Source organism: Pseudomyrmex gracilis, unplaced genomic scaffold, assembly GCF_002006095.1.
Source record: "Pseudomyrmex gracilis isolate BER0280 unplaced genomic scaffold, ASM200609v1 scaffold_9, whole genome shotgun sequence".
Lineage (NCBI taxonomy): Eukaryota > Metazoa > Arthropoda > Insecta > Hymenoptera > Formicidae > Pseudomyrmex > Pseudomyrmex gracilis.
The window spans coordinates 889,398-911,788 of NW_018020593.1; positions in this window are offsets into that span (position 1 = coordinate 889,398).

A 22,391-nucleotide genomic window follows, 5' to 3' on the forward strand; every position below is an offset into this window, starting at 1 on the left:
CCCTCGCAATATGTGCGCAATACGTTATCGCGTACACGTACTCTTTCATTACCAGAAAAGCTTGTCGGGGAAAATTACAGAATTTAACGCTCGCGCTGATTATACACGCGGGGTGGCCGAAGCCGCGTGGGCGATTTTATAATCACATTGCGGATTAAACTGCCAACGCGGAACGCATTTCTAATTAAGACGATTCGTGTGTTGTAACCAATATTATTATCGAAAGCGCGTCGCCCGTAAAACGGGGCGCGTGTAATGCGCTCCGATAAATAAAGAGAAGCGGAGGTGGGCCATCGTGAAAAAGGATCGCGGCTCGTGATGATTCGGAATGGAGCAAAGTATACCCTCGAGCGTGTGGAACGAGCGAGGAAAGGGAGAGAACCGGAGGGAAACACCGAGGGGACATAGAAGGACCACACGCGCGCGCCGCCCACAGATACGCTATCACTTCGGCTACAACCGACGTGATCTGCATGCGCGTGTCCCCTCTTCGTCACGGCGCTGAGAAAAAGAAAATAAAAGAGCCCACAAGGGAGAGGAGTGTTCCTCTTCGTTTCCCCTCCCCCCTTGCCCCTCGTTACCTTCGGCCGCGACCCACCACCGCTGATTTAAGGAGTCGTCGAAGCGTCGATAACGCGATATCGCCGAAATTTTTTCCTCCACGTCCGTCCGCGTCGCTTTTCGTCCCGCGACGAGTAATTTCGATCGCCGAGATTACGCCCTTCAATGTTACGCTTACTGCCGATTTGTGTATATCGATCGATCCGTCGTTCACCGCGTCAGCTCGCATGAATAGCAACGTGGCCAGAAAAATTCTCACGACGCGCCGCCGCCTCGCGATATCTCCGCGCATCATCTGCGCATATTTATATTACGCGTTTATATATTCGAAATTTTTTCGGAAACCCGATAGAGAGACGATGTTCGGTTACTTAAAACGCAATACGCACGTATCGGGAGAACATTTTTCTCGCGACAACGAGCGAGAGACTATTCCGCCGCGCTCGGACGGTTTTTCCGAAAAACGATCCAGCAATAAAACGACCACGTTATTGCTTGGGCGCGTAGTACCCAGTTATATCGATTTCATCCGCGATTATCATAAAAAGAACCGATCCTCTTCGGTCATTAATCCCGCGGGCTTCGAGTTGCACAATGTGATATTCCCGACCGCTCCTCGCGCGAACAAGCAATATTTTCACATCCGCGTGTGTGAAAATATCCGAAACGAAGCTTCGCTGCGCGCGCGCGCGCTACTCGTTGCGTAACTCAATGCCGAGCGTATTTACTGCTTATGCAAATTGAAATCGAACGCACCGCGCGAATCGTAAATTTAATTTCCTCGTCTCTCCTTCTCGCGCGCGAGAGATACCCGTCGGGGCGCGCGAATATCGTGTATCGGCCGCTGAGAATCGGCCGCCGCCGTGAGAGAAAAAAGGAATTCGCGCGCGTCGCACCGGCACGCGCGCGCGCGCCAGTATGCGTGCGCGAGGCATTTTACGCGGTAACACAGACCGCGGGTGGAGTACGCGCGCGGGGGTATAACATCTCCATACGCGGCAGAAACGAAGTTGTACTTACCGATATACGATCGGGCGGCGATGGTCGCGGCGCGAAAGCCGGCCACCCGCGATACCGCAGGCGTGTATCGCTCAGCGGCCGCGCCACGGGCATTTATAACAACGTCGATTAGTCGCTCTCGAGTTTGTGTTCGATCGTGCGCGAACGGCTTCCTCGCCGAACGATCTCAAGTCTTGTTGCGCCGTTGGAGCAATTTTAATTTTGCCCCGCCAGAATTCTGGGACGAAGAAATGTTCGCCGATTTTCGTCTCCTCCGACTCTGTTCGCGGAAACTGACGATTCAATCTCGCGATCGATAAAAAAAAAATAATAATAAAATAAATAAAACGACCGACCGAGAGGAGAAAAACGTTGGATCGGCGACTTTAGTCCAGGATCGTGAACAAAAGCAGAAGACAGACGCGATAATCGCGCTCACGAGCGGGTCCGAAAAGCGGGTTCATTTGCTGCGCGGCCCGCGTGCGTTGCATGATTGGCGGTACGTTGGATGCGTGTACGCGCGGAGTTGGCGGGCGATGTGTGTGAGTGCGCGCCACGAAATACGGACGGGCGGACAGAATGACGGACGGCGAAACGCTCCGGGCAACCGAGAGTGGTGACTCGCGCGACACAAGCTCACACTCGACGCCTACGCGTATCCTTTGGGCTCCGAGAGAACTCAACTCGGATCTCCCGAGTATCTCCATCCTTTCCGTTCGTGCTTCTTTCCGTCCGTTACCTCTTTCCTCATCTTCTTCATCCTGACCGTTGGAGCTCCGCGCACGTACGCGATTCGGACGCGTGCCAGGATCTACGGGCGCTTTTCTTTCGCGCGATTATTAGAAACAAGCAAAAATCAAAACACTTATTTGTTAGAAATAACAATAATAGAATAATGGGGACTTTTTTCGGAAACCTGAAACTTAAACGTGTCCGTACGTGAGTGAAATCTTCACAATGAGTCTTTTCTTCCGCGATCGTTGAGTCGACTGTGAAGACCACTCGATAGTTGGAACAATGTTATTTCAAGATGACTGTCAGCATTTCGGGGGATCGTTTCCCTTTTCCAAATCCGAAAAATTTATGCAAATCGAACTTAATTCCACGCTGTCAAAGGAAAGTTCTTTTAAGCCACAAGGATCAGAAATACTCTGAATGCATCGAATATTATTGTGTTATTTCCGGGATGTTCCGCATGAATACTTCATAGAACACATCTCGAAAACTTCGCAAAAATTGGCAAATGCATGATGATTGATTATGCCATGGTGACACATAATATTTTCTTTCAAACGCACTAAAACCGTACTAACCGTATTTCCATTCTATTAAAGGGTTTTATTTTGCGTGAGGTCCGTAAACTTTAGTGAAAATTTTTTCCATAGTCATCAGAAACAAATTAAAGGCGTCTGCATCGAACACCATCGTGGACTGTGTGAAATCATATCCGGATTATTCCGCATGAATACTTCGTAGAACACATTCCAAAAACTTTGCAAAAACTGACAAATGCTCGATGATTGATTATGCCACGGTGACACATAATATTTTCTTTCAAACGCACTAAAACCGTACTAATCGTATTTCCATTCTACCAAAGGGTTTTATCTTGCGTGAGGTCCGTAAACTTTAATGAAAATTTTCATTAATCTGAACAATATCGACGGCGTCACAAGTGTGTACGCATCACATAAATACAAGTCGATTCAAGCTATTGTGATGCTACAGTGATGCGAATAACTAAATCCGAGCGACACAACAAGCGATTCGTAACGGCCGATGACAGATTTTGTGAAAAATTATTTCCGTCGGTTACTAATCCGTAAGGTTGAGTTTTCGTCATCCGTTAGATATATATATATATATATATATATATATGCGGGATATTTTGTGATGCGGCTGGCCGCAAGAAGACGAGGGAGAGAGCAGACTCTGTCATCATCCGAGACGTTAAACTGCGTCCAAAATGGCGGATCATGCCGCGCATATTGCGGATCTCGCGCAATTTGTTACAACTTGCGGTCGCTCTCGACTTCTCTCGGCCTTTGTTTGTCGCGTTTTGTCAAGCGCCGCTCAGACCGTGACGAAGCCGCCAGAGAGAAGATCCCCGAGCGGGGGATGGGAGGAGCTCCGCTCGCGTCGCGGACGTAAAAAGGCGCTTTGAAATTACGAAGATCATAAATTGAAGATACCATACCCGTAAAAGACACGTGTAACTAATATTCAACGGCGCGTTGCATAGCAGCCGACCGTGCGTGTAAATAGAGAAACTCCCGAGAGATTGAAGAAAAAAGAGCTCTTCTCGGATATTCATTTCGGATATTTTCCAACTCACACGGATTTCGAAAAAGCGACGAGGAACAAACATTTCCAGGAGACGTTGGAACTCGCAAACTCTACGGAGTTTGTTGTTAAATTTCGCTCGGCGTCGATCCGGCGCAACTTTCGCGCGCGCTTCTCTTTTCCTCTGTTAATCTTCGGATATTAATTTCCCGCGAGTTATCCCCCCCGGCCTCATCCGCGCGCGCCATTAAGCCCGTACGTGGCGTTTGACTCACCTCTGAGTGAAACATTGTTAAAACGCAGCCGGAGAGCAGCGGTTAAGAGCGTGTGTTCGTGGTGGTCGAAGTTGAAGATGGTTTCCTCGTCCCGGCGAGGGCCTCGCGGCGCTTAAATCTCGAGAGTTTATGCGATCCTGCCTGGTTCCCTCGATCGTTTTACGCGCGCGTCTACGTGTATACGACGATCTATCTACCTGTAGCGCCGAGTACTACTCCGGGACGTATCTCTCGCCTCCCAAGAAACGAAGAGATAACGTAATTTTACGTGTGAATGCTCCGGGGCGCGAGCGGGCGAGGGAGAAAGAGAGAGAGAGAGAGAGCAGGTACCTGGGGCACCCAATAGCACGTTCACAGATAACGCCGGCCAATAATTTACAGGTCTGATTCATCTCCGGTCTCTATCTTATTGCGGTTGGGAGGTGTATGCCTTTATTAATTAAAGCGCGCGCGTTCGCCCACGCTTTCCGAAAATCCCGAACGACCTCACGTTCGACAATGACTACCGAGATCGCACTACTTGATAGTCCAACCAATTAATTCTCTCTATTCGGGTCTCTCGAGAATAATTTTCGAAAACAAAAAAAAATTGTAAATTTTACGGAGGCAATATATCGTCCGCGCTAACGATGTATTAAATAATACACGATCGTCGGTTGGAAGTCTCCGCGCTTCCCGGTGTCGCTCGCCGCGCTCACGCCCGACAATTCTCTATTTTATAATTTTTCATCACGTTACCGGGCGGGCGGCGCTAATATCCCATAAACGATGAATGATGAAGATAGGGGGGAGAAAAGAACGAGACGAGAAGAGGCGAATGAATGAATGCAGGACGCGAGAACGAGGAGCGAGAGGGAAAGGAAGAAGTTATTCGCGCGCAAGGAAAGAGGAGAACGGGAAGGAGAGTGAGGAGCGCCGCCCGCACGAGCCAATGCCGCATTTTACCGCGTCGCGTTTTTCGCCTTTTTTCCATCCGTTTTTGTAAGCGCGCGACCGCGCATTCAGGGGAGGATTAGCGAAATTAATAAACGTAAACCTTTTAACCTAACGCCCGCGAGGAGCCGATAAATTCTTATTTATATTATAATCGACCGGCGCGCGCGCGCGCGCGCACACACACGCGAGAGCCCAACTGCGCGGGTCCCGAAGAGAAGAGAGCCACCACGAGCCACCATTATGGATGTTTCATCGCATCGTCACTTCGTAAACCTGTTGAATAAATTCCGCGCTGGCGCCCCTTTTCCAGGCCCGGGTTGCTGGTTCAAGCGAGGCGAGTTTACTTGTTAGATGTCAGATCGACGACTTAGTCGAAACCGCCGCAGCGATCGACCAAGCCGAACGTAGGGCGAGAGGAGTATCGTCTGGCTGGAATACACTCGCGGAGTACGTAATATATAAATACACGCAACAATTGCGGATCATTTCGCAAAACGTATGCAGCGCATGCCGGTGTCGTATATCTCCGGATGACACACAGAGAGAGAGAGAGAGAATCTCCAGGTGAATTACACGAGCGCTTGCAATTGTTTCTTCGTTTTACGTTTTTCAGAAATTTCAATGTCTCGTTGCAAAAATCGCACGACAAAAAAGTTAAAATAAAAATCGAGATTCTGTTGATTCTCTAAGAAATGTCAGGTCGCGCAAATTGAGATCGATAGTTTTCTCGATGATGACAATTTTCCGTTCGACGCGACAAAAGGTTTGAGATTTAACAATATAGACGCCGGAGAGGTGTGAAGATATAATATAAAACGTGACATAGTGAGCTCTCACCGCGAGAGAAAGAGAGAGAGAGAGAGCTCTCTGTATCGTTTCTCGAAAATACCAGTGTGTCCGGAGTGGCACTCGGCTCGAGACTTAAGATCCTCGTGAAACTTGATCTCTCCTCTTCCTTTATTTCTCTCACATCCGAGATATTGTCCTTTTTACAGATTCCAAAACGTGTCACGATCAAATTCACCGGGGAATTTGAAGGGAGATAGGTTTATCGAAGCCGGAATGTTAACGATCGTTGATACGTGGAAAATTATTTCTTCCTCTGGATTTAAATATACTACTTGGTTTTCTTATTTATCAATTAAATCAGACACCATTATTTAAGCGCGGCCATAATTTTTGAACGAAAAAAAAATCGTTCGATGAGAATCACATGCTTTACGTCTTACTTTGTCGTTCGCAACTTGAAGAGTGTGAGAGAAAAGTTCGCGTCTCTTGAATTTATTGCCTTTCTCTCCGTCCAATTGTGCTATTCAGAAAACGGCGATGTCTATATATCGTGTTCTTGCACGCGCGTTCTTGCACGTGAAGAACACGACGCTACCACATATATTTCCCGCTCGCGCGATAGAATTACGCACACGACCTACATCGATGATTTATGTATCGCCGGATGCGTTATAAATCGCGACGCATTTATGGAAACGTTAATCAACGCGACAATACGCGGCCGCGCACGGAAAGGTGGCAGGGTGGAGGGTGAAGAGAGAAGGAGGAGGAGGAGGAAAGGACGGAGAAGGGGCGGAGAGAACCGCAAAAAAGGATTTCGAAACAAGGCGCCGAAGAAAAACGTCGGGTGGAAGAATGGCGAGATACCGACATCTACATATACGTACAATGTACAGGCCCCGGGCCCGGAGCCCTTTGAAAGCACCCGTACGAGCCGGCTGGATGACAGGGAAGAAATCGAAATATGCGATGACTGCGCAGATGAAATATCCGTGTCTCTTAATGGCGGCCTCGGACCGTCTCTCTGTGTAGCTCGAGTAAAAGGGGGTGGTGGCCGAGAGCCTCCCCGCGCGCGCGAGCGGATGTAGTCGAGGCATCGCGCGAGGCATACACGACGAGAATTAAAGCATAAATTATTTTATAGGCGTATATCTCTCTTATCTCGATTTTATTGTATTTTTAAATTGCACAAAACGCGAACAGCGCGTTTGAGATTACACGCGCGAGGCGTGACATCGATCAAATTTCTCAAAAGAAGACGATGAAAGACACAGTGGTTCGAAACCTTGGTTCGACCCGCAAAATCGCGAAGAAACAGATTACCGTTTTCTGCGTCGAATTCTTCGATCTGGTCCCGGGTGAAAAGATGACGCCGGCATCACAAAAAGAGCGGCGCCGTGAGGCGGAGAGGCGGAAAGGGAAGACGGTGGAAGAATCCCGCAGGAATCCCGCGGAGAGTGCCGCGCATACGGGGGTGTGCCGCGTGCCAAGACCCTCTCCGCGTGCCAGGCCCTCACCCGTATAGGCTTCACAGGGGGCCTCTGGATGGGGGCCCCCTTCACCGTAAGATAAGGCCTCCTGGTGCGAGCCGACGACGCGCGACCGACATCCATGTCACATTATTACCATATAGGTACCAGTCGCGTCGTCACAACACCGCACGGCGAACGTACCACCACCGTTATACACACCCGTCGGTGAAGGAACGTGAAGAAATCGATCGGCAGAAGCGGGAGGGGAGGGAGGGGAGAAAGAGGAGGAGGAGAAATCATCCTCTATTTTAGTTACGAACCGGTTCGAATACGTTTTCTTTCTCCGTTCGTCAGCGATGTCGCGGTACGTCGAACAACCGTACGAGAGCCGCGGTGAAACGGCTTCTTCTTGACGGGCAATAATCAGAGAGCGGATAAATTTCGGGCGTAAATTTCGAAAAAACGTTTCGGAAATCGTTTCGGAATGTACGCGCGCAATTCATCGCGACGAGAGTTGCGGCGAGAGAATCGTCATCGTCGGTTTTGAATTTATCGCGTCCTGAAATTCGCGTCCGCGACACTTCGCTCTCTCCAATTTCGTTCGTTTTGTATTCCATTGTTTCTCCTGATGACGAGATATACGGAATTTTACGACCGCGCGGGCATCATGTATTTCGCGCATGAATGAAATCTACATTTGGCTTCCGTCCAAACCAGGAATGCAGACGCGACGCGAGAGAAAGAGAGAGAAACGGAGAGAAACAGAGAGGATATATTTGTATCTGCGACCTTTATTTTCTCGTCTCCGCGTCTCGGTAGAAATACCAATAGCTACCGTGGACATTAATTGCGTCGGGACCGGGAAAATTTATTTTTTTCTATTTTTTGCTCCGTGTCTCTCTCTCTCTCTCTCTCTTTTGCAAGCGCGCGCGCGCGCGCGCAAGAACGACTCTCGGACGAAAATCGCGGTCCGGACGGACCGCTTCGGAAATCGTAAAATTGGGTAAATCATTGGCCGGTCCCGGCGGTGCTAACCGCGGACTAAAATTCTATACTCCTCGGCGGAAAGAAGGTGTGGTACCGGCTCGTGCTCTATCTGTTCTTTCTCTGTTCTTTTTTTTTTCTCTCTCTCTCTCTCTCTCTTTTTCTTTCTCACTCTCTTCCTCGTTCGCTCTTGTCGTCGTTCCCCGGGTGTTAGGTGCGTATAAACACGGGCAGGTATAGAGAGCCGCGCAGGTAAGAGCCGTGGTGGTCGGTGGCCGGAGTTGCGAGATAAACTTTACTGCACATATAGGTAACACGTACAGGTAGGTAGGTATACCGCCGGTTCCCGGGGACACGCGTTGTAAACGGCACGATGGCCATCCGTTATCGCGATGATGATTCGCGACATCCGCACCTTGAGAAAACCTCCACCGGTGTTGCGAGCGTTTCACGCCACGTATCTACATATGTACCTACGGCGCGCGCGAGTCCGGCGGATAATGCAAATTTAGCGACGACGTTCGATGATTTCCCCCCCCCCTCTCCTCCGGTGAGGAGATTCTCGCGGCTTGGAATTCTTGTGTATACGACACTTTTATCTCGTCCCGTTTCTTACAGCTTTTTCGTGTTTTTTGGTTTACGAATTTTTATTCCGTTTCGCGCGCGCGCGCGCGGTGACTCAACGTCATCTCGAGAAGATCGCCTCAATACCAAATGCGCGCACATTAAATTACTCAAGCGGGGATCGCGACGAGAATAATGACGCGGTAGAGAATTCACGTTGTCTCCACCTTCTCTTCCGTTTATTGCGGCTTTCTTTTACGGTTGTTGCTCTTACACGACGGTGTAAAAGATAATGCGACAATGTTGCGTTATGTCGCGCAACGTGTGTACAAACGAAGAAAGCTAGGAAAGTCACAAACGAAATGTGAGAGTAACGCGGAGAATGGGGAGGGAGGAGGGAAGAGGGAGGCCGGAGGGAACGAAGACGATGCAAGGTGCTGGTCGATTCGTGTGTCGTAGGGTACGCATGCATCGGGGCCCCGGCGAAGACGAATCCATTAGCCGTGAACGCGGATTGAGCAATAAACCAACTGGGAGGTAAGTCGACTCCTCGGCCGTCTCGCCTCCTCCCGGAGAAAAAGAGGTCCTCTTCTTTCTCTCCTCTTCCCACCCCCTTCCCGACCCTCTCCTTTCCCCGCCTCGCACCGTGGTTTTCGGTTCGTCTCTTATTCCTGTTGGGCCCGCATTCCCGTACAAGATGTCGCGCCGATAAAAGTCCCCCGAAGGCTCGTGGTCCCGGGGCCCACCCCGAGTAATTCATTTAAACATTCCTGGAGGTGGTCGCACGACAAATTACTCTCACGAAAACCTTCGCGCGACAGCCAAAAGCTCCGTCGTCGGAAGAGACCCGTCGCAGTCCTATCTCCATTGAGAGATCTGTCCCCTCCCCCCTCACCCCTTCTACTCCCTTTCCTCGCGCGCGCACCCTCTCGGCTCGTCCGCCGTTATCCGCGCACGAATCGTTCTCTATCTTTCTTCTTTCATCGGCGTTAGGTCCCACTTTCCTCCCTTCACCCTTCCCAGTCGGCCGGTGCCTCTCTGCGCGGCATAAAACCTGGTGACACTTCTCACCCTTCCTAAGAGGCACCTTGCTCTCCGGCACGAGCTGGCGGTTCTCGAGTGCGAGACACACTCCGCGGTGAGACGAGGAGGATGAGCGAAGCATCCGTGGGTATCTTATCTCTATCGGTATCTATCCCCCGCCGGTTGTTTCGATCGACGACAAAATAATACCGTATTCCGCGCGCGGCGACGCGTAACCGCAGTGGCGCGTACCCTCGACGTTGCGACTCGCGTCGTCGTCCAATCCAATATTTGCTCCGCAAATATTTTCACATCTTAATATATCTTTTTATCGCGCAAAACAGTCGTGTGCTTAAAGTTCCAAATTTTGAAAGAAGTTTTCAAAATGGAGCGACAACAAGTTGGAAATACATCTCGATATTTTATTTTACATAAAGCGTACAATGGGAGGAAAAGTCCTTGTTTAAAAACCAACACCTGGGATTCACAAACAACAGCGATCGGATTAGAAGTTTCACGAAGTTTCCGAAGTAATAATTGATCAATCACGCGCGCGGTCCGAGACATTGTCGCGATATTATCTCTCGGGGCGAAATCTCATTGACGCGTTTTCTCCCGTCGCGTCTGTTATTCCCCGAGGAATAACAGACCGCGCGCCTGTCATCCCATGTTGCCGAAGGTCCTTAAGCGACGTGCGGGGGGCGTTGTGAGCCTGTCGAGAAAGGGATTCTCTCTCTCTCTCTTTCTTTCTCTGTCGTGGGATACGGACCGGCTTCCGGAAGCGGGCGAGATTCGTCGGGCGAGATTGCCGGGGCGTCGAGTGTCTTTCCGCGCGCGCTTCTTAGACGCGCGCGGCACAACCCCTCGTAAATAAAGTGTCGGGAGACGCTCGCCCGAACGGGGGACCGCGGGGTGGCCAATATATCTCACGGCTCGGTTAATTGACCCGACGAGGCTCCGCGCGCGGTTCCGCCCGTGTATCCAATTCGTCTTGACACCGCCTCGACTCTCTTTCGGGATTCCGTGGCTTATTGGCCGACGTGTAAAAATAGAAATGCGCGCGCATTCACACACACGTTCGTCATGGAGCGATCGCCGTTTCCGATAATGAGAAGTCCGTCTCTTGGGAGAACCGCGTGAATGGGATTCGTTTGCGCGCGATCAACGTTTATATTTCGCGGGACGAGATGAAATATTCGGTTGTCGCGCACTTTGTTCGTCCGCGAACAAGACAATATCACGATGTAGAAAATTGCGTTTAAGATACAACGTTCGAGTGAAAAACGATATCGCGTCTTGCGTAACAGAGATCGATCCTGTTTTCGCAATGCGTGTGCGAAAGATCGTCTTTTTCTCGCGTCCCGCGTCGTTCGGGGAAAAAAAAAAAAAAAAATACCTTATCGGTATTTCCCATGATATATAACGTAAAAAATACGACCGCACGAACGCTTCGTGGAATCAATTACCGTTCGTTTGCTCGATGCGATAGCTCCGCCATTAATCATGCCCGCGCGCAAGGCGCGCGATTGTTTTTATCGCCGCAGAAATTGCACGCTTGATCCGAGCTGCCAAAAAGTGGGTCATCGCGCCGAGAGTCGCGGGAATTATATGTATACAAGATCCCCCGCGCAATTATATTCTCACGTATCGCACGCGTGGTCGATGCGTTAATTGCGACGCGATGATATTCGACGTGCAAATCGCCCGCTGACATTGCGCGCGCAATCACTTTTGATCGATATCCGCTTCCCCGGACACTTATCGGATCGAAATTGTCGTGTCTTCGATCGATTTCGATCGATCGTAAATCCTAAACCTCCGCACACTCGTGTTTCGCCGACGGTGGTGGCGAAGAGACATTCGCGCCGTCATCTGCAGGACGCTTCGATCGCGCCGAGGTCATTACGGGAAAAATCTGATTACGCAACACGAGCTTGAAACGTCGCCTCCTCCGCGAGGGAAGAAGATAGATGAAAATCGCGCGCGAGGAGAGACCCAAGTACAGTCCCAAGAGAGGGACTAGCGCGGACGTACGGCGCGACGGAGGCGGCGGGGGAGGAGGAGTGGAAGGAGGAAGAAGCCGCGGAGAGACGCGGGAAGAGAGAGGTCGCCCACGCACGCGTAGGATAATTGCACGCGTGATTCTCCCTCGGTTGTGCGCCGGCTCTCCTTTTCTTTTTCCTATCTTTCCGCCTTGCCCGTACTTTCTTGCGCATGCGTACGTTACGTACACACGTTTCGTTCGCCCGGCGAACGTACACGCGAGTTAGCATCTGCATGCGAGAGAAGCCCGAACGTAAGAAGAACCCGGCAGGGAGACGCGGGGGAGGGAGTGGAAGCGCTTGAGGAGGAGGTCAGAGGTCAGCCGCACTCTCGACGAGGCAGACGCGACGCCCACCGAGCGACACCCACGCGAAAATCCTTCTCCACGAAGCCCTCGTCTTCTTCACCTTCTTCCTTCTTCTTCTTCTTCTTCACCTTCTCTCTTGTCCTCCTCTTCCTCTCTCTCCTCGTCCGCCCGCTTCTTCTCTCGTTCGCCCGCTCTTCGTTGCTCTGCTCGTGTTCACGAAACCGCGCCGGAGACTTCCTCGGATTTGTTCTTTTTTTGTTTTTTTTTTTTCCAATTCGACCGTGCATTACATCCACCGAATTCTTTGTTAACATCAGCGGAGATGCGTTTCGACGCTCGAACAATCGTACACTTGTTCGCGGTACGATTGTTCTTCTATTTATCCGTCGGATAGCGAACACTTGGAATATATATTTTACAAAAGTGTGTTAAAATAATTTCGAATAACGGTTTGCGAGAGAAAAAATCCGCGGGAGCTGAATGAACGCACAAAACCGACTCCGTTTTCCCCCGAGTCATAAATCGAAATATGCGCGAATATGACGACCCGGCGGATGTTCGCGTTACGAGATTCGCTCGCGTAACCAACGCGCGCGCGCGCGGCTGAGAGCTAGAAACTGCGGCACTAAATCAACAGGCAAAATTTATCGCTAATATTTTTCCGGCGCGCAGTTAAGCGTCGCGCGGTCGTTAGCGATGACAAAAGATTCGTAATTTATCGAGTCCCCGGTTTAACCGGCCCGCGCGCGCGCGCGCAAAAGCCAAAGTCTTCCGCGCGCGGACGCTAAAGTTTCCGTTTACGACTCCTTCAATGGATCGTCAAGTTTCTTCCTTTGTACGCTGCGTGAAACGCTACAAATGGCGCGATTCACTCCTCCTCCTCCTTCTCCTCCTCCGCCTCCTTCTCTTCCTCTTCGTCTCTTCTTCCTGAATTCGATTATCTGCTCGTTCGCAACGGACCGGTCAATCGCGCCGCGGCGCACGGCGTTTATAGCGCATTGAGGAAACGTTATTAACGAGCCTTCCGCGATCAAGACATTTCTCTTCTCGTGCCGCGAAGACGACCGACCCGCATCGCTTCGCTCGCGCGAGAAACGGAGTTCTCCGCCGGTCACGCGCGGAGGATTCGCGCGACCTCTCACACCACATACCCTTTCCTCTCGGTCTTCCTTTCGGGTGAATTGATTTTCCGTCAAATACTTTTACACAAATCTCAAAACGAGTTTTTAAAACCCAATGCGAAGAAGCGTTTATTGGCGTCAATTATCCGAACAAAAAAGAAAAAAAACAAGAAAGAGAGGAGTTGGAGCGCCAACTGGATTCAGAAATCACGGACGGACCTGGAAGCATTATGAGGGATTACACCGGTAAGTCTGAGCTAACTGGCAGCCCATCTGACGTCATAATCTGAAGAAATATTCGGGCGACTACTCTCTTCGGGCCACCCCCTTCTCGCGTCCATCCTTCTCGTCGCCGTCTCTTCCGTCTTCTTTCTGTCCACGATTTATAGATTATGGATCGGAGTCGAAGCCGCGGGAGAGAAGTTGACGAGAGAGAGACAGAGAGAGAAAGAGAGAGAGAGGGTGGGAGGGAGGAGAGAGATCGCATAAGCGAGAAAAGACCGCGCGAAGATCGAGAACGAGAACGCGCCGGAGGAAGGGAGTCAGTCAGACGAGGAAGGAATTTATTATACTCCTGAGAATTTGAGGAGTAAAGACTGACGGGAAGAGATCTGGACACGATCTACGGTAAATGCTCCAGCAGATCCTCGAGGTGATCACCAAGATTTTCGAATCGATCAATTAAGCGGCGTGTGGGAACCGTCCGGTCCGGTCTCGTCCGTCCGTCCATCCGATCAGAACCAAAAAATCAGATGTTGATCTCTCTCCGCAAACCTGTAATCCTCCTGAAAAGGAAGAGAGCCTCAGAGCTCTCCGAGACCTGAGATCCTCTTTCTTTCCCTCTCCTCTCCGGGAGGAATATCGCCGAATATGACGAGAGAGCAAAGCGGAAGTAAAAATCTGATACGTTCCTTAAGTAAATAAAAAAATGTACTTTGTGTTTAAGTAAACAGTTTTCGCTGTGGTCAGAATCTGCTGGACGACAGCAGACGTTCAACTCTTTCGTCTCTTCGATGAAACTGAACGCGTTAAAAAATGCGAAGAATAAAAATATAAAATATGTGGAAATTGAGGAGAAAACACGATCGTCCGCAAAAGAGTTTTGATCCAACTCGCGAACACCGAGAGAAACGCGAGTGTCTCAGGTAGGTAAGTAAGAAACGGAAACGGTATTTTATCGAAATAAGCGATGACGTCGGCCGACTTCGTCGCTGCCATTCGGGCGCGCGCTTTCATTGTCCCACGTGTTACGGGCGTCTCTCTTGATCGCGCGAATTCACGAAAGTAAAACGTATATATATCGCCCGTTGTCGTCGTCGGGCGGTTGCATCCGCCGCCATAGCCGGGCCGGCGAGAACGATGCGCGCCCCTCACGAGGGCGGCGAGAAATCGAGGCTTAATCTCGCGGCGAAGGAGACCCTAAACGCGCGCGGGGACTTCGCCGCGGACACGATGATCTTAAATACTCGCGAGGGCCCTACTCGATTACCTGCCCACGCGATTTCTCGAAGCTAACCCGAGCGTCAGGACGAAACACGGGGTAGGAACATCGGAAGAATACGAGATAACATGGGCGCGGACGAGACGCAGAGAGGAACGAGGAGAGGAGGCCGAGGGCGCGGTAAGAGCGAGAAGGACAGCGGCAACGGGTGGGGCGATGAAGGGAGGAGGCGGAGGAGAGGAGAGGAGAGTGGTGTATCCGTGACAAGAGACTAGATCTACGCCGGTGGGACCACACGTGCGACGACGACGACGACGACGACGGCGGCGGCGGCGGCGGCGGCGGCGGCGGCGGCAGCGACGACGAGGTGGAGACGAGAGCGGACATACGAGAGAGTATGTTTTCTGGATACCCGGGACAATTTTTGGTCGTTCCGGAGGCTGCGGATATCTCACTGCAACGAGGCGTAAGGAATATCCGAAGGATCGCCGCGCGCGCGCGCTGCCGTCGTTTTTTTTTTTTTATTTTTTATTTTTCTCCTCGATGATCCCGGGATCACGGGACGGGGAGAGGAAGGGATCGGATCCCGAACGAGGTGGATCAATAGGCCGACGGAGAGAGGAGCCAGAAGAGGCGAGCGGAAAAAAGAGAGAAGGAGAGAGAAAGAGAGACAGAGAGGGGCACGGTGGACCACCGGTGACGTCCTTGACGTTTTATCGTTATCCAGTTGATTGGGCTGAAAATTTGACGAACTGGTTCCGGCCGTCTTAACTGCACCTCTTTCCTCCTGTCCGCGTCTTCTCTCTCTCTCTCTCTCTCTTTTCCTCTTTCTTTCTTTCCGTGTCTCGATCTGCATACGCGTTCCGCGGCAGGATACGCATCGGACGGCTCACTTAATGCGACGAGATGACACGGCGGCGATAACGCGCTTTATGTAGATGTATGTATTTTTGGAAAAGGACACACGCGGCGGTCAAATATCGACGAGGGAACACGCGGTCCCCTTCGCGAACGCGCGGGGTAAAAGGGAAGAGGGGATTTAAATATTCGCAACGCGAGTCCTCCGCCTGGTATTCGAGCGGTCGCGGCACGGTCGCGAATAACGATGAGGTAGCGTGACGCCCCTGGGTTCATGCGCCACGGCCAGATCGCGATCTGTACAAAAGAGGCGTTTATGCGAAAACCAGATCTACCGATGGCACGAGCAGAGGGACAGCCGTCGACATCGGCGCGTTAACAAAGAGCACACGTTTCTGCATCGACAATGACGGCGCTGCGAAGCGAGAACGCCTGCATACAGGGTGTTCTGTGGCCTTTCCCGCTTTCTCTTTCACATCATATGTACATACCTCAATCCCGGTACATTAATCCGCAGTAAAACGTTCTCGCCACAACAACAAAAAATGCGACGCATACGCGAACAAATTTTTCGAAATTTCGCAATAAAACGATTTTCCGAAAAAAATTACAAACAAATCAATAAAAACAAAATAAATAGTCTCTAAGTCGCGAACAAATTTCACGTGAGAAAAGTAAATAAAAACTTGAGAAATTAAATCGCGCGATTGTCGAGAGAGAGAGAGAGAGAGAGAGAGAGAGAGAGAGAGAGAGAGATCGAGTTTGCAGTGACGAAAAAAAATAAGTGGCATTCCCTCGGGACACCCTGTAGAGGCGCGAAGGGACGAGGAAGGGCGCGGGGACGAAGAGGCGGATTGTCGCCGTTCGAGATCCACGCGAGAACGCCATTCTGGGCCCGGGTGGTCCCCCGTCAATCTGCTGCTCATACCGCTTTCGGCACAAATATCCTCCGAGGATGTACTGGGTCCTCCTATACTCACCCCCGTGCTTTTTACTTTCTTTCGACGATGCGCGCACAACAGGCCCCGTCTTTTCCCGGGCCCTCGTTACTTCGCGCGCAAAAGAGAGAGAGCGAGAGAAAGAGAGTGAGCGAACAACGTGAAAAAAAAAAAGACGGGCACAAGCGCAACAGAAAGCGACAGGGATTAATGCGCCCGCGACGATGTATATAAGTCACTTTCATCGATCGTATCTAACTGATAAAAAAGTTACAAAGTCGCGACGAGGTATCTCACCGCGTGCTCGCGCGACGAATAAAAAAAAAAAAAAGTGTCACGTGTTATTTGTTAAATAAATTCTCAACAGTATTTAAGCGACGGAGAAGCAACTTGCGCGGTTCCTTCTCTGGTAATAAAACAAAAAAAAAAACAAAGAAAAAAATGCAGAAAAATTACACAAAGCGCGCATCTTCTCCGAGAGAGAAAGAGAGAGAGAGAAGAAAATCAGTGAAGTGCGACATCGCGCGAAGGGCACATACGCGCGCGAGATGAGGTCGTCTGGGAAGGAAGGAAGGCCCGAGATCTCGTAAACCAGAAGATTAGGATCTGAGGCGACGGCCACCCACTCCGAGTACGCTCATTTTCGCTCCTTTTCTTCCGTCAAGCGCCCTTATCCCAGTTCTATATCGCCCTTTTTTCTCGAGTCTTTCTCGTGTCCGTCTCGGTCGCGTGAAACCACTACCGCCCGCGGTTCTCCGATCTGGAGCTCCGACAATTAACCGTAAAACGTCCAGAATTCTTATTTATTTCCTCTTCGTTGCTGGTCACGTGCGGCAGTCGAGTCGAGATGAAACACAGAAAGCGTTTCTCGGAATCGTTATATTGAGACCGTTCGAGAAAAATGTTAAATTCTCGTGTGATCTTTAAAACGGGCTCGCGCGAAGAGTCGCGCGAGCGCGTTTTATAACTTTTGATTTCTTTTTTGTATTTTTTTGTTTTTGTAACTTGTTTTTTTATCGACGCGAAGATTAAAGCTTATGTAAAAATATGAGAGAAAAGTAAACTTTCGAGCGGATCGAATTTATCGGCTCTCCCTCCCGAGAATAGTACGGGATACGTTCGTGCACGCGATATCTTTATTGACGCTGTCCTCTCGGCTTATCTCGCGGACGCAGGAAATTCATGAATGCGTTACACGTTTCATTCATGGCATAACCAGTCGGTTTTTTTTTCTCTCTTTTGACGTGGGAAGACGTCGAGAGATTTCCGCGATTACACCGAAGAGAAGCGACTGCAGAAGTCCGGGAAAAGTATAAAAACGTTTTAAAAGCCTGTTATCTGTCAATCTGCTGCCAACGAGCGAGCGAGCGGCGGCGTCAAGGTAATTCAATATTTTCCGAAAGTTTCCGCGGTCCTTCGTGCACGCAGCGGGGAAATGCGGGAAAGGTGTCGGTGGTCGGATCGGCCGTTGAGATAAGATTTCCTGAAGATTGATCGATCACTTTGCGGCATCGTGTTTCTTAATAAAGCGTGTCTCAACACAAATTGTCTTAATCGAATCGGTGGACGCGATCTGCATCGGGGCGTGCAAGGGAATTTAAAGCTGCTCGGGGTCCATCCCCGTCCCCCAGCGAGGCGCAAGATGGCGAAACACCATGCTAAATCGGGCACGTGTGGACGATAAATGGGGGAAAGGGGCAGAGAAGAGAAATAGCAAGCAGAGAACCCTTGGAGCCGCGCCGAGCCCATAGAAACTGCCCTTTGAAAGCGAAGGCTGCGAAAAACCAGAGAATGACAAATGCTAGTTTTTGGACTTGCGACCATAAATGATTGCTCTTTGTTTTTTGCGAATAAAACGCGTTGTTAATTATCGCAATTTGCGTTAAAAAAAAAATATATAAACTATCTTTCATTCTTTCTCCTTTGTGTTGCAACCAAAACACAAACATAATATCTCGCGCGCATATTTTTTAAACATAAAGAGAATATCGTATATTTGCACGTCCGAAGAAAGAAAATAAAATTTAAATAATTCCGCGCAAACACGAGCTAAAGAGACGTTTCGCACATTTTTTGAGAAATCTTTTTTAAACTCAATCATCTCGCTCGTTTGACCGTGTATCGATTACACGAACAAAAGAGAAGCGCGAGGTTAATGCGGGAACACGGAGGTGCGAAGAAGGGCCCAATAAAAGGGATAAAAGGAATAAGAAGTGAGACGAAGAGGGGCACAATGCTGTGTCGGTCAACTACGACGCTCGTATAAAAGAAACCGTGACGCCGGGAGAGAAAGGGACGAAAGGGAGGAAAGAGAAGGAAGAGCGAGAGAACAAACGCGAGAAGTGTGTGTTACGAGGGAGGGAGTAACGTCGGGCCCGGACCTCGGAGAAGAAGAGAGGGGAGAAAGAGAGAAAGAAAAAAAAAAGAAACGGAGAGAGAGAGAGAGAGAGAGAGAGAGAGATGGAGAGAGACGAATCTTCGGGGGTTTCGCAGTTGTAAATAATGCATTATAAATATAGGCACGCATACACAAGACGCGCGCGCTCACGCAACACAAGGGACGCGTGCTTCGCATAGCTGCGCGCATTGTGGGCCCAGCACGAGGCCATACGGGACCCTATATAGCGGGGCCTCGTGGGCATCACGGTGATCGTATAGCGGCCGACGGCACATGGGGACGGAGAGAGAGAGGGTCTCTCCGCTTAGACAACAATCACATTCATCGAGAAACTCACAATGCTAATCGTAAAGACGCCGCCTATTATGCCGGCATGTCCACGGAGGGTTCACGAGGGTCCTCGAAGGAGAGGGCTTATCTTCCTTTTTCTGCCAACGACCAGCGTGTGTAAGAGGGCTCCGAGTTTATTTCATCGAGTCCCTTTGAATCGCCGTCGAATCGAGACACTCGCGGCTTTGTCGCGTATACGTCGTAACCTTTTCCGCCTTCGAACGTGCGCGCGCGCGCGCCCGAGCGACGACGTCTCGACTTCGGGGGTGGCGGCCGTCAAAACGTCGGACGGTATTCATAATACAGATAGGACTCGACGCCACGGGGTTCCGATTATCGGCGGAAGTTTGTATCGGCTCGCATTACTCGCCCACGCGATCCTAATTAACTCTTTACGGCGTAGAAAAAAAAAAATAAAATAAATAAAAAAGCAAAGAGGCAGACTTTTACGATATTTTAACGAAGAATATATGACGACCGCAAAAACTCCTCGTGCGCACATTCTCGAGTTGTTAGCGAAACTTAAACGCGATAATTTGGTTGCAAATATCTTAATAAAACTCGCAGTCGAAGCGTTTTATTTTTAGTCTCGCAGAGCGAAGTGAAAAATGCAGGTTCGAAGTAATTTATCGCGTGTTTTCCGCGGGGTTTACTCGAATTTATTACATAGTTTAAAAACATCTCGAGCGGTCGCCGATGATTAAATTTACGTTATTGTCGGATGAACAACAAACGTTCGCTTTGTGGGTCGGACTTTCGAAAATATTGTAGTTTAGCTAGTATTGGTAGCTAGTAATTCTTAGACTCGATTGCGGTCGCTATTAACGATCTTTTGTGACAAAATATTCTGAATTTTTCCTCTATTCTTCTTTCAAAAATGTGAACGCTTGAGACGAAACGATCCCTCAAGGTCGTTGGGAGCCAACCGGTAGCCTCGGCGGAGGTGTTTCAAAATCACTGATGACGGTTTGCTGTTGGAGATTTATTAAGGGGCGCGTGAATAGTCCTCTTCTCAAGAGAAAAGAATGTGCCTGAACCGCGTGGAACATAACAATGCGAAGGAGAAAAAAAAGAAAAACAGTCCCGATGCATTTTCATCAATTTTGTGCGCACCGACACACAAAACCAATAATATCACTCGCGATGATGTTGAACTCGCCGCAAAACGCGATCGTAAACGCATTGTGGATCTGAAAACTTTGGAGAGCCCGTTGATGACGATGTAGATGACTTTTTGAAGGGTGGCGCTGGAAAGCAAAATCCGTCATTGTGTCGCGCATCGCGCGGCAAGGCGATCTACCTGTGGTCTGAACTAAGTTGAGCATAATAATCGTGAAAATTCGGAGCGAAAAAGGCTCTACTGAAAAGGCCTTTCTTCCCTTTTCTCTTTACAAATAAAAACGGGATCATTCCCGAAAAACGTCAATTTGCTCCCGCGGGAGAACCTAACCCGAAAGGCTATTTCGGGTCACGGAAAGTCGAGAAAAACAACATTTGTGGCTTCGCGTCATTCTGCAGTCTCAATCTTTGGCCGCCGCCTCCACAATGATTCCGTGTGGAGTTCGCACGTGGAACTGCTGGAAGTAACAAAACATATGAAATAATTTCTCCGTTTTTTTTCCGTTCTGAAGAGATTATTTGCATATTATCCTGTGGCTGGAAAAAAAAAACGTTGTAGACTATTTAAACAGATCCGAGACCCTTGACTCCTATTCTACCTATCGTTATACTTTGATTTTGTTCGCCGAAAAATTTTTTACTTGTTGCGATATGCCAGGATCGGTTTTGTCACACCGACATTTCTTCAATTCAAACAGGAGGAGGTAGGAAAATATATTGCACAGATGGTGCCTGTTTAATCTCCCTCGGCTCTTTAAAAGTTTGAAGATTTGCTCGGTTCTCCTCTTGCGAAGAATCGCGCGCTCTTAAACGCGTTGTATGTGAAAACACCATCATCCGTTCATTCTGCCAATCATTCTAAAAATACCTCCACCCCCCCCCCCTCGAGTTTCTCTTCGAAGCACAGAAATCGTGTGGGTGAACTCGATCGTCGACTCTCTCGGGGTGAGTGTATAGAGAGAATGGTGGGAGAGGTCAGAGCTGTCACTCAAGCGACCCGATGCGTCTAGCTACCCTCCTATTAGCCCTCACCGCCCCTCGTTAATTGCTAAATTGAAGGCAATTTCGACAGACAGCGCGAATTGGAATTCGACGCGATATATCGCGCGCGAGTCGAGACCTTCGAATTGAGCGGAGATTACGTGCGATTTATGGACGCGTCATCCGCGCCGTTTTTTCATCATCCTTGAGGGATTCGTACAACATTCCGTCGAGATAAAAAAAAAAAAAAAAGAAAAAAAAACAACAACGAGCGAGACGGAACGTGGAAGTCACAAAACAAAAATCTCCGCCGATTCTCCGATAGAAAACTTAACTTGTTCGATCTCGAGGGAGATCGGCACGAACTGAAATGAATGTTGAAATTTAATATGTAAATGCTACAAACTCTTTCTCTCTTTCTCTCTCTCTCTCTCTCTTTCTTCTCAATTCTCGCTCGTTTTCGATTCGCATAAGCGCAAGTTATACATCATTTTTCTCATCCGGTCGTAGCTACAATTTGTCATCGTTACCTCGATCTTCGATTTGCGCGAGCTGTAAAATCGAATGTGTTTCTTGTTTTTTTTTGCGAAGAGTATTATCACGTGAAAGACGTAACTCGCGTAAAAAAAAAAAAAAATCCTTACATTACACTGAGACAAATTAAGTTGCAAGAGACATATTAAATTAAAAGACGCGCGCCGCGTTTCGCTGCCGTGATTTACGATTAGCCCCCTCGACTCTTCTCAGAACGGTATCCATTCGTCTACCAAATTCGTAGAGCTGGATCGATTCGGTAAGCGGAGCGGCGGACGAGAGAGGGGAAGACTCTCCAAGGCAGTCAAGCCGAAAATCTTTGGGTAGCTTCCGCGGTCGGCCGAAAACGTTCTCAAAAAACGATCCGGTACGATCGTAACCCGGCGCCCTGTGTTTACGACCCGACGGGAGCAACGTCTCTAAAAACCAGGTACG